Source organism: Ovis aries, chromosome 17, assembly GCF_016772045.2.
Source record: "Ovis aries strain OAR_USU_Benz2616 breed Rambouillet chromosome 17, ARS-UI_Ramb_v3.0, whole genome shotgun sequence".
NCBI classification, from domain to species: Eukaryota; Metazoa; Chordata; class Mammalia; order Artiodactyla; family Bovidae; genus Ovis; species Ovis aries.
Window position 1 is genome coordinate 17,666,934 of NC_056070.1, and position 16,992 is coordinate 17,683,925.

Here is a 16,992-nt window from a genome sequence, read left to right on the forward strand (position 1 = left end):
TTGTAGTTCTGTAGTAGCTGTCCTTGTGTTTACAATGTATGTGCTCGGTGGGCTCAGTCATTATGTCCAGCTCTTTGTGACCCCATGGACTGTAGCCCACTAGGCTCCTCTGGCCATGGGCTTTCCCAGGCATGAACACTGGAGTGGCTTGCCATTTCCTTCTTACAATTCATAGTATGGTCTAGTAATAATAGTAATTACTACTACTATTTTTTAAAGAGTCTATGAAATTGAATTATGGTGTTGCCTCTTTAAAACCTATACATTTTCCTCTACATAAGAGTGATATGATCAGTGGGTTTGCCTTGTGTATGAGTAAAGCATATGTGTATAATATAAATTGGATTCTTGTGAAGGACAAATAGGAAATAAAGCCATGTGATTACCAATACATTTTTTTTGTGGTGAATTCTTTATTGTTTGTAAAACATTTAATGGCTTTTATTATGCAGAAAAATGTTCCTTTTATTGAGTATGTATCAGTTTATATACATTAATATTAATTTCTGATGTGAGTTGGAGTGTCTTTTAATAGAATCTATACGAATTGAACGTCAAAACCTCAGGATATTGAAAAATTAAGCGAAAGTTGGGCTTAATTAAAAAACCAAAGTCATTGTCCAGCTTCTTTAATTAGAGAACATTAGAGAACAATTAATTTCTATGAATCATTTCTTTTGGAAGAATGGGTCTCTTCTGCATTATAGACTTGACTGTTTGTGTTGGATATAGGGCATTTGTAGACTGGGTATCAGCCTCTTTTGTGGGATTTTCAGATGCTGGACAAAAGTTACTCTGTTCATGACTCTAATCATAGAATTTAAGGTGCTTGGGGCTCTGCTGCTTGCATCACGGGCTTGTCTGTAGTAAGGACATGGCGTAATTCTTGTACTCTTAGGAGTTTTCAAGCTAGAAGACTGTGAAGAAAGGTCCAACTTAAGATTGACGAGAGCTGGAAGTAGACCTGGTTAGCCTTGAAAGTCTGAAAACTAAATCGACCTTCCCTGGTTATTCTGCCTTTTTTTTTGGCCATGCCTCGAAGCTTGCACGATTTCAGTTCCCTGACCAGGGGTTGAACCTGGGCCACGGCTGTCAGCTTTTGTTGTTTCATCTAGATTTTATTGTGCTTTTCAGGGATGACTTGTGTAGGGTCCCCAGGGCCTCTTGAGAGAGCACTTCCTGACGGTTCTTATTTCTCTCCAAATTAGGAGTGACTTGGAAATGCCTGAGTGTTTTTCTCTCCTAGAGACTTTCCCTCCGGACTCAGTAAGAGAGTTGAAGGAGACTGCGTTGTTACACTAGGAACAGAGAAGGGTCCTAGGCACCGGCTAGGAGTTGCAAAAAGCAGTCAACATGGGCTTGGGATTGGCATTTAGGGGCTGATCAGGAAGGTCGGATCTTGGGCCTTGTTTCAGATGAGTTATCATTTTTAGCCTTCTGGTCAAGATACTGACAAGTACCTGGCTGTGTGCAAGGTGGTGGATGAAGATTAGATGTACAGGAAATCTCACAGAAACTTTGGAGAGAAAAAGCAGAAAAAGGGATGGTCTAAAACCTCAGAGAACGGGGTGGAAGGAGGCTTCTTGGAAGGAAAAACATTTTGACTGTTCAGGTTAGAAGAAGAGAGAAAATGAGTTAAGTGGTTACTGGTAACCACTTGGAAATTTTAGGGGGAAATCTGGTGGGATTTTTCCTAAAAACTGGAGTAAACCTTAGGGATTTGCATCTCAAACCTAATTCACTTTGGAGTTTGCAGTGAAAAGTGACACATGAGTGTTTATTTGTCTTGAAGCTGATTCAAAAAAGACCTTACCTTGGTGTAGCCCAAAGACCTTACAAAGATTTCCCCCCTGTCCCTTTCCCCCTTTTAAAATTTATAAGTGAGTTCTGGCTCACCTCCTCATCTTCATTTCATTATTCAGAGGGTCTATGCAGAACCTCATTGGGTGGAAAGAAATCAGTCATCCTTTAACAATGTTGCACCACGAAATTGAATTTAAATGTTTTTTTTTTACTCCTTTGATGCTTCATCTCACTCAGATCTAAGTTGTAAGGAGTAATAACAGACGTCAAACTTGATTCTTTTGATGGGGTGGACTGTGCTGTGTCTTTTTCTTTTTCCCCCAGGGCCAAAGAGGGGATTCCTCTGAACCCATCAGATTTAGGAAACAGGAAACAGAAGATCAAGCAAAAGTGATATTTGAGAAAATATGAAAGTATGTGCAAGGATGAGAAAGTAACAGAAGTATTTCAGAAAAGATCATACCTTATCAATGCGATCAAAACTCTAAGCACTTGAAGTACTTTGTAGATATTTACTTGATAGTTAGCTAAATGTTGCTGTGTTTTAAGAAATGATACTTTCAGTTTTACAAAATGGTTTTCCTTAGTGGATTCAAGGTTGATTGTTCCTGTCACTGAAGTGTCTTTCTTGAGATAAATCTTTTGCCTCAGCACCTTTTCAGTACAAATACTTCTGGTATATTTTCTAAATTTTGTTTTGGTTTATTAAAACGACTAGATGCTACCTTCAAGGAACAAAGTCAATTCATTGAATAAAGTCTATCGGGAAAACTCTATTTTTTTGCTTTGCCATATTGAGTCTCTATCAACACAAGTAAATCAGGGGCTAATACATAAAAATAGAGGCTTTCCCTTCACCTCCAGAGACTACGTGGCCTGTCACCTCCTATTCCCTTTCAAAGTGGCAAACTAGTCATGATTGCCAGCTGAAGAATATTTCTGATTGATTTCAGGAGAGCATTGGAACTTATTTACCATTAGAATCAAGGGAAAAAACATGTTGTGTTGTAAAGTGGCCAAGACAGGTTTCTAAGGCACAAAGGTCGGATTATTTCTGTGAACATAAGGAGTCTTTAACATTTTAAATTGTACCTGGGCCCTGGTAAGTCCCAGTGAGACATTACTATTTGAGCCTCCTTGGCACAACTATAAACAGACAACTTTCTTGGCTTCAGAGACCACTGTGCAAAAATAAAGCAAACAAAAGCTTCAAGAAGCCAAGAAATTGAGTCTGAGCTCATCACAGTTTATGTGCCCAAGTGAAAATGACTTTGCCTTTTGATGTTTCTCTCCACAGCATATCCAGTGGTGGGATTTTCCATAAAATAGCTCTTCTGTAAACTTAGAAAAATGCAGACTACTTTAAAAGCTTAATGTTAAGTCTGTTCCTTAGTCTGGATTCAGAGTTTTTAGCCCCAAAGATTTGCTTTGATACAGGAAGTACATTTTCTCTAAAACTACCCTCTTTTTTTTTTTTTTTAAGTGATAGAGTTAAAGACCATCAAAATGTAACCCATTCTTAAGGATACTGTTGAGGTGCAAACTGAATATTACTGATTCTTTTCCTCTGGGAACAAGAAGTGAAAGACACCTTTCCCTCCATGTCAGTGGGTAATTTCAAAATAAAAAGTGAGAGTCAAAGGAACAGTTAATAACATAATCCATATGTTTCTCCATGAGCAGGGGAAAAAAAAGATTAAGGAGAAACTATTAGATCTTAGCTATGACCAGTCTTTCTATGGGAAAAGATTAATTCGAGTGGACTAACTATATCTAAAATTAGAACTGTGGGAAAGGATTATATGCAACAAAATGCAAAAGATTAATGTGGAAGCATGAAGCCTAAGGATTAGATACCTTTAAAATATTAATCTACATTAGACAGAGTCGCAAAGTTCCATGTTATCAATAAAGAAATAGAGAAACAAGAATATCAGTTGAGCCGAAGGTTTTGTTAATTAGTCTTCAGTTAATAACTAGTTTTGTAAGACACCATCTAGCTTGGATGTGCAGCTTTTTGTATAAGGTATCGGTGGTAACCTGTAATTTCCGGCTGCTCCTTACTCATTAGGAGAGGTGCTTAGATTCACATGGTAGGCGTCACACTTTGGTTAGCTTTTAACCTTAGAAGGCAAACTTGATTGTGACTGGAAGGTTTTTTTTTTTCAAGCCCACAATAATTATTAATTTGCTTCTCTGGAATAGCTACTAGTGGTGGACTAAATGGTGAGATTAAGAGATGTTTGACCACAGAAGGGTGCCTGTCTTGAAATGTGTAAATACTCCCAAAGTCCCTTTAGGGAAAACTGTTAAGGAAGTCTGTAATGGCCATGCCCTAAATGAACCGCCCGTTCATATCCAAGTGTGGATTGTGGGGTGTGAGGAAGGCGTGAAAAACATATCCATCGAATTAAATTAAATTGATGTTTGTAGACTGTGATATAAGACTTTAATGGCTGAATCTAGGTTCTTTTCATGTCATCTGAAATGAGTAGACAAATGTTTACAATTCCATCTCAAGCATATCTATTAAAAATTGTCCATTTTACACGAACATCTTTTCAAATGGTCTCTAGGATGGAGTAGGTTTTCCTATCCCTTGAGATTGGAGCCAAGGACCTTGAGGTTGACCTTCTCAGGGTGGATTTTGAAAGCCCTCTTACACCACCCCGACTTCTGTCTTGAATTCTGTGGGACATGCTGTCCTATAAGAGCTGCTGTTAGCTCCTATGCCTGTAGTAACAGGCCTACAATTCGTTTCCCAATCTCTTGTCAAACAGTAATTTGGTTGGCTTGGATGACTGCGTTTCGAATGCAGGCCCCTGTGCCCTTCCCCTGTGCCATCAGAGGTCTGGACGGGAGGGAGAGGACCTAGTCCACCTGGATGGGCCGGTCGGAAGTGGCTCTTGTGTGTGTTATTTTTGTAGTAGGAGAGAGTTTTCTGCTCTCTTCCCTGCTACAGCTTGTTTAGTTCCAATGGGCTGGGATATAAGTATTGACCAGAGGAACAAATCAGGGCTGTGCAAAATATTTTCAGTGTTACATACTTCTATCTTGTTAGGAACTCATTTTTTCCCCCGCACTTGAGTGTAGAAGCCCTTCAAAGATAGTCAGCGTTAAGGTTGTGGTTTCACTACCAGGTCCTTTCCTGTTGTTCAGTTGCTCAGTGGATCTGACTCTTTGCAACCCCAAGGACTGCAGCACACCAGGTTTCCCTATTCTTCACCAACTTCTGGAGCTTGCTCAAACGCATGTCCTTTGAGTCGGTGATGCCATCCAACCACCTCATCCTCTGTCTCCCACTTCTCCACCTGCCCTCAATCTTTTCCAGCATCAGGGTGTTTTCCAATGAGTTGGCTCTTCACATAAGGTGGCCAAAGTAGTGAAGTTTCCGCTTCCTTATACAAATATATTTTATACACACATACACATACATATAATTATTATTAACTAATAATACTTGTATGGCACTTAACTATTTACCAGACACTAAGCATTTTACACTTATTAGCTCATTTAATCTTCAGAGCAACCAATGAAGTAGGGATGTTTACAGATGAAGAAGGTGTAAGTGACTAAGTGCCTTAACCAAAGTCAGATAGCTAAGGGTAGAACTGTGGTGTGAACTCAGGCAGGCAGCTCCCAGAGTCTGTGCTCATGACTATTATTTTTTAAAAAACTGAACATATATATATATATATATATATATATATATATATATATTTTTTCCCCCCTTACAGGAAAAACCCTTCTTTAATTTGTAGGTAGTATCAGAGAGAAAATGTTTTGTGGCAAATGTCTAGCTATAAATGCTGAAGAAACACTTTCTGTGGATATCGTGATTCTTATTTTAGATCATTAAAAAATTGAATTTAGTGTGCTCTTTTAGGGTTTGGCTTCTTTTGTATATTTGCATATATTACTGGGTATGTTTATCTCAGAGAAGCCTTAAAAACATGAACAGTTACTAGACAAAATTAGCCTCTTTAATCTGAGCTGTGGACATCTCCCGTGTCTGATATACTTAGAGAACATGTTTTTCTCCTTGGATAATCTCAGGCTTTTGTAACTTCATGAAAAATATAACCATTATTTAGAAACTTTTTATTTGTATTTTAGTGAAACCTGGGAGAGTGGCTTCTGATTAGACTAATTTCTCTATTCTCTACTTATTTTCTTAATGTATTTCATGATTAAAAAAAAACTGTATATCTTACAAAGGATTTCTGATTTGCAGTATAACTTGCTTTGTCACTGATGGATCATTTGAATATTTTTTTAAAGAAATAAGTATTCTATAAATCATACCTTTTAAGTTTTATGTTTAGGATATGCTTAAAAACATAACGTTCCATTCAAATTTAACTTTATTTTTAGAGATTTGATTTTTAAGTGGACACTAGCCCTAAGTTAAAAGTAAATATAGAAATTCTCTTTATTGCATTGCAGGTAGATTCCATACCATCTGAACTATAGGGAAGTCCCCCTTATTAGAAACACTTTTTAAAAGTCTTACTTGATAGTGAACATGTGGTTAAGAAAATATGAGCAAAGTATTTGAATCAATCTAATTAGGAGCCCCAAATATTCACTTTGAGATTATCATGAAAAAGATATGATAATGGCCTTTCCTATAATTAAGATTTTATTTGTATTAAGACCCTAAAAATCACTGCAAATCACACTAAAGATCAAAGAGAAGACAACAGCAAGGTCCTATTGTTTAGCACAGGGAACTATATTCAATATCCTGTAATAAATCATAATGGAAAAGAATATGAAAAAGAATGTATTTATACATAAGTGTTAGTTGCTCAGTCATGTCTGACTCTTTGCAACCCCATGGACTGTAGTCTGCCAGGCTCCTCTGTCCATGGGATTCTCCAGGCAAGAATACTGGAGTGGGTTGCCATTCCTTTCTCCAGGGGATCTTCCCAACCTAGGGATCAAACCCAGGTCTGAATCACATTGAATCATTCATGTAACTGTATCACATTGCTGTATAAGTTGCTTTATAAATCAACTATATTTTTTTTAAAAAGAGGAGACAAATAAACCTGTATTTTGGGAACAAAAAGTAGAACATTTTTATTCTGCTGAGAAAGAGGCAAGACGGTCCAGACAGGCACTAGGCTTGCTCTGCAAGTAAAGATTCCATCACTGAGGTGCCTGGGTTGTTAACGAAAGCAGTCTGAGCGCTGATACTGAAGAGGTGGTCTTAGGAGCTGGGCTCTGTGTGTGTGGGTGAAATGCCCCTGCTTTTTAAAGTCTCATCTGCCAGGGGAGATGTAAATCCAAAGTGCTAATCCTTTGTCATCAATAACAATCCCATGACACTGCTTTACAAGATAAGTGTTACTGATGCAATTTGGTTGGCTGTGTTGAGCTTCCTGAAAACCTGCTGCACTTTCAGTTGAGTAAAGCGTGATTCCCTTGCTGCCTCGTGGGGTATTAACCAGCTCTCTTGGTTGGGTCTGGAAATGGCCAAAGCCCCGGAGGGTGGAGGGAATGTGACTTTGGAAGCAGGGGCTTGGCCCCTGGAGTGAGAGTGGCAGTTTCTAAGTGACTTTCTGAAGGAATTGAATCCTTCCAGACATTCAAAAGGCAGTTGGCGCCACGTGACTTGTGTTTTCTTTTGAGTTTCTTTGTCAGCCTCCATGTCCTTGTACTGAAGTAGAATAGACACCCTCTTGATTTCTGACGGCTGGCAATAGCTCTCAACACACCGATGTGATGTTCTGTGTGTAAATGTCTTCCCCAGGAGACTCATGAGCAACACTTAAGGGCCAGCGATGGGTAAGGAGCTCCCTGAATCATAAAGTACAAAAGAACCCATTCTCTGGGCACCTTGGATACAGGATCAGGTTCGATGAACATGAAAAAAAGTAAAAAATTCAGAATATAGGAATACAGTATGACTTGATTAACTTGAACCTGGATGTTCAGAATTTGTATTAATGGTAATATGACTTTTTACCATATATAAATGAGTATCAGTAAACAAGTTAACTGAGTAAATAACAGAGAAATAGAGGAGGATATTTAACCCGTTAAATAAAATAAACTGCTTTTATTTAGAATCATTTATGTTTTAAAACAGGGAAAACAGTAATTACAAATAAAATCACCGCAATGAGGCTCTAAAAGGACGTGTGTTCAGCAAACATTTGTAGCCTGTAAAATTGTATCTATTTCAGAATAATTCCTATTTTTTTGCTAGTCCATATCAGCTTATCATCAGTTAGTGTGAAGTACTAAGTATTTTCTGTGTTTAACTGCATTTCTAGTGACTGTGGTTTTGGTGGGAAGCCTTCTGTATTAAAACCTAAATTTAAAAAGGATGATGTTTGCATTATAGAAAAGAATCTTAATATCTCAAAGTCTCTACCTTGGTATTCATTTAACGGCAAGATTGTTTGCATGTAAATGCTTGGTTGTTTGTATTGTTTTCCATTTCAGTTGCATAAATTAAGTGCACGTACTTTGTGCTTTTCGTGTATAAGTTTCCGATCCCAAATCAAGAAATATACTCTATGTGTCCAGGGTCATCAAGAAATGAATTTAGGGAACTGTTCTTACATCTTCCACTTGCTTCTGAATATCCCTGTAGTCTTAGGTTCTGCCAGAAGAGACCGATTACTTCCCAGATTTATCCTGGTCTTGGTCTTCTGTACTCACTGACTTCTTGTTATTGTGGATGTAAACATTTTGTATTTGTGTGCATGCCCAAGTGAAACTTATACGAGATAGTTTATAAGTTTGCATTCTTTACATTTGAATTCTTCTTGAGGGCATTTTTTTTTAAACCATAGTTTTATTTTAAAAGTGAAAGTTTAGTGTGAAAACACGTGTGTTAATTAAGAGTGAATACTGGAGTTTCAGGAAGAGGAAAAACTTATGCTTTAAGATTTAAAAAATAAAATGTATTGTTATGGTCCCTGAATAACTCAAAAGTAGTGCTAACTCAAGTGGAAATCTTTGTGGAATAAAATCTTTGAGTAAGAAGGTAATGAACTGAAAACAAATTATTTTCCGTATTTGTATAGGACAAATGTTTAAAAAAATTTCACAGCATAATTAATACATTACAACGAAGTGAGGCTTCATGAGTCTCGTGGCGTGTTAAGGCTCTGTAGGACGCAAGTTTGGGACTTTTTTATTTCAGCAGTACAATTTGTTTATGAGTTGTGTGAAGTAGCAGTATATTTTCCCTGTTAAAAATCTAGTAGAAAGGATTGAGACAATTGGAAATTTTAACAGTAACTGAATATTTGATGAAAGTGTTGTCGTTTAGTCTCTAAGTCGTGTCTGACTCTTTTGTGACCCCATGGACTGTAGCCCGCCAGGCTCCTCTGTCTGTGGGATTCCTCAGGCAAGAATACTGGCGTGGGTTGCCATTTCCTTCTCCGGGGGATCTTCCTAACCCAAGGATTGAACGTGCTTCTTCTATTGGCAGGCGGATTCTTTATTACTGAGCTACCTGGGGAAGTAGTTTGATAAAATTAAGGGATCATTCTTAAGTACTTTTTAGATGTGATAAATGTATTATGGCTATGCTTTTGTAAAAAGAGACAATAACATTTAAAAATACATTCTGAAATAGTTACCAGTATGTGATGACTTGGATTTGCGTTAAGATATAGGAAGAAAAGTAGGTATGATAGTCTGTTTGAGCTGCTCTAGCAAATTGCCACAGACCAGGTGGCTTATAAGCAGCTTATTATAAGAAACTTATTGCTCAAAGTTTCGGAACCTGGAAGTTTGAAATCAGGGTGCCAGCATGGTCTTGGTGAGGGTCTTCTTGGTTGCTGACTTCTGGTCAAAAGGGCTAGGGATTTCTCTGGATCCTCTTTGATAAGGCACTGACCCCATTCATGAGGGCTTCACACACATGGCATAAGCATCTCCCAGAGGTCCTACTGCTAATTAATACCATCACTTCTGGGGGTTAGGATTTTAAAATATAAATTTTGAGGGGGAAGAAGACAAGCATTCAGACCAGAGTATTGGGGTTTGAAGCTGGCACTGGGAATTCATGACATTCTGAGTGCCTTTGTATGTTTGAAATTTTTGATGATAAAAGTTTTTAAAAGGGAAAAAAACACGTTCATGCACGGAACTTATACAGTGGAAATACACTGATATTTTGTCAAAGGTAACTAAGGAGGGTTTCAAGGGAAAGAGAGGCTTAAAAATATCAGCGCTTTGATTATGTTGCAATTATATACAACTACATACAGCTTACATGATTTTAAAGCCCAATAATATTGTCGTTTTATTTCAGTTAAGATCAGCCTTTAAAAATAAAAGGACACTTGCAGTTTTGGCAACAGTCTTTAATTCAGCAAACATTTTTTTAAAGCCCCACTGTATTAGGTACAGTAGAGATTGTTGGAAATTCCAAGAACAACACGGATATGGGTCTTGTACTAATATAGCTGGTTAGAATTTTACATGTCATTCCCCAGTATAATGTGATCAGGGCTCTAATAGACTTATAAAAAAAAAACTATTATAGGAACACAAAGGTTGGAAAGATTTAATTCTGCCTTTTGTAGGCCAAGGAGACCAGGTAAGAAGCATATCAGGGGAGACAGTGCAAGGAGCTGGCCTCTGATCTGGGCCTTAAGGGGAATGAGCAAGGTTTTTCCAGGCAGAGAAGATGGGAAAGCTTTTGCAAGCATAGAAAGCAGCACAATCAATAGCAGGGAGCTGTGAGAATGAATTCACCCAGTGGTAATAGGCTCAGGGAACATGAAGTGCCAGATAAAATGGGGTGAGCACAGTGGAGGAGGAGGCAGACACAGAGCAGGAAAATCTGACCCACACTGTGAGTTCTCCCCACGGCCTGAAGAGCTGCGTCCCTTAGTCTCTCTTAGATCTGTTGGCCTGAATTTCCAGGTCCAGTTTCAAGCTATACCTATGACTTTAGGTAGGACTTGTCACCTGAGCTTGATTGAGGGGTTCTAGGTGCCTAGCTGCGTTTGTCACTTTACTTGGGAGGAGGGGACAGACTGGCATCTGTGAACAGATGAAGTTGGCTAACAAACAGCCAACAAGACCCTTCACTCCTCTGCCAAAGAGATGGCTCTCAGGCTTTCATGGGACTTCTGCTTACTTTCTGTTTAACACTGGATAATACTGGTAGGTTTGAAGCCCATCTCATAGATATGTCCTTGGTTCTATCTCCTGGAGTAGAACCTGGAGGCTCTGACTCTCTCAGACCATTGGAGGGCTGTCTGACTGGGCACGCTGCCCAATTATTCCTCTACTGCTAGACCTTAGGATCTGAAGCAAGAAGCTGAAATCACTTTTGAGCAGAGGTGAATTTTACAATGAAGCAAATGAAACTTATGTATCTGGTCCCCTCCCTTGCACGGCCTTTTGCAGAGTTCTGGAAATGGCAACCCACTCCAGTGTTCTTGCCTGGAGAATCCCAGGGATGGGGGAGCCTGGTGGGCTGCCGTGTATGGAGTCGCACAGAGTCAGACACGACTGAAGCGACTTAGCAGCAGCAGCAGCAGCAGTAGGGAAGGGCCTGAGAAATTTTCATATAGGCATGCTTTGTTTGATATTAGTAATTTCACTATTAAAGAGTTAAATGTTACAGGCTTCAGGCCCTGCAGACCTGAAATTGCTCTTGCTCCTGAGCATCTGGTAAAAGGGTCTCTGCTTTATTTTTTCCTTTCTGAAGAGAACAGATCATGGGGTCATTCCCTGCACAAATCAGTCAGAGATTACTAAGCTATTGTATGGAAAATGGAGCCAGAAGCTATTTTCTGAGCAAGTGAAATGTGATAAGTAATTTGGTGCTGAAGGGGAACAGGGAAGAGCCTCCTCCTTGTAGGTTTCCTGGGTAAGTGCTCCTGGTCCATCAGAGAATCTTCACGGAATTTGGCCCTGCCCAGAGCAGACTGGCTGGCATGCCGTCCCTTGTCTTCACCGTCCTGCACTATTGCTTTGGAACTCAAATCTGTGTTGCCACTTTTCTCCTCTCTGCCCTACAGCTGCCCCATGACTCTCATCATAGCCCAGCTGTGTGTAGCCAGATGCAAAGCCAGTTCTGATGTTCCTGGCAGTGAAGAACATGAAAAAAGTCCTTGAGCCAGAAAGAAGGGGACAATGGTCAGATAATCAAAAGAGTCAAAGGATCTGCTTGATGGGCTCCCAGATTCGGAGAAGCTGAACATCAAAATAAGTATGGCAGTGGGTTATAACTAACTGAGTAAAATGAGAATCCATAAGTCCATACTGATACGGGAACTGAGTCAATAAATAGATGAGTCGGGGAAGGGAAAGCACAACTCAAATTTAGAAGGCCAGCCACTAAATAAAAAAGGACGGATGGAGTTGCAAAATCACCAGTGTACTGTAAAAGCAGTAACTGGTGAAAGTTTGATGGGGAACTGTAAATTTGGGTAGTCTCAGAGTATCTCCCCACACATTGCTTGTTAATTACAAAGGCAAATATAGTAACTTTATATTTGAGAAACCTAGGGAATATCCCTCTAACCAGATGATCTAAGTTAGTATTGCCAGTAGAGAGACAAACCAACATCACGTACTTCCTAGTATGAGGCATGGAGAACACACAGTGTTATTCTAAAGAAAGAATTACCCGAATCTAATCATCAGGAAACATCAGACATACCCACACTAAGGATCATTCTGTAAAGGAATGAATGGGCCTGTAATCTTAGAAACATCATGATCACAAAGAGAGAACTGCTGAGGAGGGCTAGGCAAGGGCAGCGACCGCAGGAATGGACAGGTTGGAAAGAGGAAGACAAACGCTTCCAGTCTTCGGGTTGGTGATGAGAGTTTCTGACTTCCTCAAGAGCAGGTTTCCAAACCAGTTTTCAGAGTTCCTTCTTCAGATGAGGTGGTGTAGGAGAGAGGATCCTTTAAGTGAAGGTTACAAAAGACTTCAGAGAAGGCTATTAGAAGTTGGATCTCCTCCCACAGCCGGGAAGTGGGGGGAGTGAAGGGTGGTGGGGTTGGCAGTGACAGACAGGAATGTTTTTGCTGATGGCGACTTGAGTTTACAGGCTCTAGTCTGTCCAGACCTTTATATTTATCTGGTTCTTGTTATCTGAATGATGTTTTTCAAATTCCACCATAAGGGGGAGGGGACAAAGCTAGGATGACTAAGTGAAATCCACAAACAATTATGTAAAAGTGTTTCATCTTTTCAGCGATGGTGAAGCTGGGGAGATCTCAGCTGGGAAAAAGATGTTGGGTCTCATGGTCCTCCCAGCCCTCAGATTGTCCCCTGAAGCTCCTCCATAAAATGGCTTGATCTCTCTGCCTCCCCTCAAAAAAGTCCCATGCAAGTGTTTTACGTTGTCTGAATTGATTGGAGTGTTCTGGTCATGGGTTGGTTGTTTTGACTAGAGATTTACTGAGAACCCCAGTGTTTGCTGGCATCTGTATCTATGATGTCCTATGGAAAATTATACAAACTATTGAATCTTTCCATTAGAAGGCTCAGCCTCAGTTTCCTCTCAGACCATCTTTTCTTGGTCTTCAATGAGGACTGACAATGAATAGTGCTGTGGCCAAAATTCTTTGGGGATTAGTTTCAAGGGAAACTTTAGAAGGCCTGTCTACCAACCACCAAATAATTACAGTGGCTGTAATTACAGAAGCCTTTGGCTAGTCAGGCTTTCCATGTTTGTTGTAATCCCATGTTTAATACACAATGTAGTTTATGTTGGTTCATAACTATAATGTTTTTACAGCTGGCTAAATGTTTCGTGGCTGTGGTTTTTAGGATTTAGCCTAAATAAAACATTTCAGGTTCATTCTGACAGGTGTACAAATACTAACCTCAGAATTAACTCTTTTATACATAAACATCACATTACTTTCATTCTTTTGTGGATTGGTATGTGCTCCATCATTTGAAAATGCTTATTATCTCTTAATGGGAGTATTTTTTGTTGACCATGAGGCTAGGCATCACTTCATATATGGTGGTGGGGCACCACTCCCCATTTTGGGGGGAGTTAATAAGTAGTTGATGGGCATGCTTTTATTTCTGTGAAAACGACGGAAGTTAAAGAAGGTGGCGCGGTCTTACCAAGAGTTGAGTGCCTTGCACCCGAAGGGTTAGATTTCTCTGTACTCTTTTGTCCATTTTCCGTTGTCAGTAGTTTGCTTTCCAAGTCACGTGACTTTTGACCTTGTCTTTCAATTTAATGACTTTCCCGTAAGTGCTTTCCTCCACAAGAGTTTTCCACAAAAGTGTTTGCTGGTCAAAGTTCACTTTTTAATATTGTAAGAATGAGACTTTTCTCCAAGATGGTGTTGTACGCACCACTGAGGATGTACGGCACTGAATCCAGAAATCGGACACTCACTCACTCGTTTTTATTCCTGGAGTGTGAAGGAGAGGGGTTGGAGAGTACAGGGGGAAAATGGCTGTACAGAAGCATCCAGACCAGAGGCCTCTGCTTCTTCCTCACTTCCACCCTTGTGAGCTGTTCCGCTCACCCTGACTCCCATGAACTATATGGGGATCGTCATACCTGTCTAAGGGCTGCAGTGGTAGCAATCAAATGTGTTTAGAACAGGCCAAAATTGGGAATTTTCACTAACTTCCTTACTCTGTTTTTTAAAAATCTTAAGATGGTATCCAGTGAACTCACCTGCTTCTGTATACCTCTTGCCGGCTGGGGCATTCTTTTGAGGTAAAGGGACAGTTCACACAGTCAGCTCCGTTTGTACCAGTCACAGCCGTCTCTTTCTCCCACCCACCCCCCTTTCCCACTTAAGGTTTTCTTTTAGTTTTTGCTAAGCAGCCATGTGAAAGGAATAAAATAATTTTGAAGAGCATTATATGATGGGAATTTTGACAATGAGTGGAAGATGGTAATTACTCTCTTCCATTAGACTCAGTGGCTTTGGACAGATAAGCTGCATTGAAACGTGTGACCAGGGCCTGGGATCATGGATTGTCTTTCACTGTTGTCATGGCGACAGTGATGCAGGTGGCCTATAACTGCCGGGCTGTCAGATCTTATACATCAAACTGGTGCTAAGTGAAAATATGTTAGAGGCACTGGGGGAAAAAAATTGCCAGCAGTGTTTCTAGGATCAGCTGGAGAAAAGCGAGCCTAGTTGAGGAAAGATTTCCATTAAAAGCTCTAGGTGGTTCTGAAGAAATCGGAGTTTTTACTTTTTATTAATAAAAGGAAATCGGACTATGAAAAGAAAAAAAATTGCTTCCTGGATGTTGCACTGCTGTCTGCGTACACAGAATTAGCACAATGCCTTTCTGCTTCCCTCTTGAGCTAATGCGATAATGCAGTGGCTTCCGAAGAGGCAAGGAGACACTGTGTGGTCTAGAAGCTTTGCTGGGGGACTAGGGAGCCAGTTGTGCACATTCCAAGAGCTTGAGTGTTTCTTTTTCCAGAGAGCCTCACTGAATTTTTGTTAGTAACAAGTAGTAAATAAGTCATTTTTGCAGAGTTCTAATACAGTGCTTTAAGTAGTCTGTAGAGTTAGACACAGTTATGCATATTGGACTGAATTTGTTTGAATCTAGAAGGATACATTTAAATGTGGGGAGAGTCCTCTTTGGCAAGCGCTGTTACCACATCTATTTTTCCTCTTTCTTTCTTTCTTCTTCTCTCCTTGTCTCCTCTTTTCTTAGTATTTTCTGTCTTTCCTTAAATATTTATAAGTGTCCTGAACTGAAACCCTCAAGGGCCAAGCAGCAATGAATATTGTGTGTGTGTGTTTAAGTGTGGTGCCTTGACTTAAGAGGTTGAAACTAGCTTTATAGTTCTCATTTAATGATACTTATCTTGGTAAATAGGAAGAAGAAAATCACCTGTTTCCATTTCCATGTTATATTTGAGGAAAAAGAGGTTCTGTGTATGTTTAAAACAAAGTATTCCTGGCCAGCACAGTTTGTTGGTGAGTCAGGCATAATACGTGGGGCAGTAGGTCGTTCGTGGTGGGCCCCTGAGCTAGGCAGTGTGGCCCCAGCTTCTGACTTTTTATTTGGAATATCTTCTTTGGTATATTCTTCGGTATTGAAATCTAAGTTAACAACAGTAGATGAAATTACCTTTGTATGCCATTGGCGTATAACTGACCAGTCAGAGTAACAGGGATTCGGTTTAATCCACACGCTTGTACTGGACAGGTACCAAATCATAGTTATTTTGCTTGTGTTGATCTTCAGAAGGAAGCAGTGCTAACATTTGTTGAGGGTCTACTATGTGCAAAGTAATTAAATTATTTAATTCTCACAGTGTTCTTGAAAAGTAGATATATCATCATTTTGTAGATAAGAGCCTTGGCAAAATCAAGTCTCTGCATTTTGTTTTCTTGATTTCATAAAATCAACACTCTGAAAAGTCTGACTGTAGACTCCATGGATTTATTTCTATCATGTGGTTTCAGGAGATGTACAAGACCAACTTGTTTAATTTCTGTTTTTTCCCTCTGTGCCTTCTCTTTTCTGAGAGTATTTTTTTGCCAACCCCACTTTTTCTTCCATCATTCTGATTGAGGGTTCTCTTCTTTCTCTAAAGAAATCTAAATAGAAGGAGCTAGTAGGTAGAAGAGGTAGACAGACAAATGATATAAATAATTAAGATGAGGAAAATTTGTACATTTCAAAGGACTCAATGGTGATAGTTCTTCAGCTTTAAGTCCCAAGCAGCTGATTGAAAACCAAATTCAGATTTAGTCTCTGTACTAACTATTGACCAATCTATTTCCATCACATAGTTTATATACATAATGGAGATTTCAGTCCTCCATTCAGTAATGTTCATAAGTTCTCTGCTTTTTGTTTTCTTATTTTCAGTAAGTTTCTGCTCCTTTTAAACCTAACTTCTTGGTTAATAAGATTTTATTCTGAAATTAATCTCAGGATTTTCTTAAGCATTGTCTATTTTTTTGGACCACCAGGGAAATTCACAAAGCTTTGTCTATTTTAGATCAAAGAAGAAAAATAATGACTTTTTCTCAGGTTGTGATTGTCAGTAACTTACAGGTCATCCAGACAATTACGATACCAGCGATTAAGTAAAAAGGTGACTATTTAAGCCGTAAAAAGTGATGAAATTTGAGTGCTGGTGTATATCGGTATCCATACCACACTAAACTAGTTTGTTAATATAAGATTTCAAATTCTGGTATTTTAGAGGTATTTGGAATTAACGATTTGAT

At 39.3% G+C, this 16,992-nt stretch overlaps 1 protein-coding gene across 2 annotated transcripts in view; it reads left to right on the forward strand.

Annotated features, from left to right (window-relative positions):
- Nucleotides 1-16,992, forward strand: part of MAML3 (mastermind like transcriptional coactivator 3) — a 450,956-nt gene that overhangs the window by 30,510 nt on the left and 403,454 nt on the right. The gene's annotated exons all lie outside the window — the stretch shown is intronic.